The sequence below is a fragment of the Pavona decussata genome, unplaced genomic scaffold (genome assembly GCF_977016875.1).
Source record: "Pavona decussata unplaced genomic scaffold, jaPavDecu1.1 SCAFFOLD_78, whole genome shotgun sequence".
Classification (NCBI taxonomy): Eukaryota; Metazoa; Cnidaria; class Anthozoa; order Scleractinia; family Agariciidae; genus Pavona; species Pavona decussata.
Window position 1 is genome coordinate 2,253,948 of NW_028145496.1, and position 596 is coordinate 2,254,543.

The following is a 596-nucleotide window of genomic DNA, read 5'->3' on the forward strand; positions in this document are numbered from 1 at the left end:
TTTTACCCAGCCATTGCCAAGGGTAACATGGCCTCCATTCTCAACTAAAATTTCTTTGTTCTTGGCATTAATAATGCCTTTTGCAGCAGCTACAGCTATTTTAACAACTCCTCCAACTTCACGAAGATTATAAATAAAGTTCATCACTTCTTTGTCCAGGTCACCAATTAGCAGCTTCCTCCCACGCTTCGAGGTTGGTATGCTTGACACTGAGTTCTGCCCATTGTCATCTTGCAGTTCCTTCGACAAAAGCTTTCGATACTTATCGCGAAAGTTGCGTGCTGTGCTCTCTTTAAGATTTGGAAATTTCGACTTGAAATGCTTCACTGTCGCAATAGGACCGTGTTGGGCGCAGTAAGTGGCTATCACATAGCGATCTTCGTCCGTACTGAAGCGATCATAAGGTTTTCTTTTGTTATTTGCGGCACGTATCCCACGTGCAATACTGTCGGAATTCTCTTCTGTGACCACATCTGACACCGAGGGCATAAGTCGCAGAGCTTCATTAATGGTGCAGGACCCAGAAGAATTTTCTCCTTGTTGAAAATATCTTCGAATAGACATACCAATGCAAGTGAAGACAAAAACTGATATTG

The 596-nt window shown here is 42.8% G+C and overlaps 1 protein-coding gene across 3 annotated transcripts in view; it reads right to left on the reverse strand.

Moving 5' to 3' along the window:
• Nucleotides 1-596, reverse strand: part of LOC146476315 (adenosine receptor A2b-like) — a 90,900-nt gene that overhangs the window by 13,518 nt on the left and 76,786 nt on the right. The gene's annotated exons all lie outside the window — the stretch shown is intronic.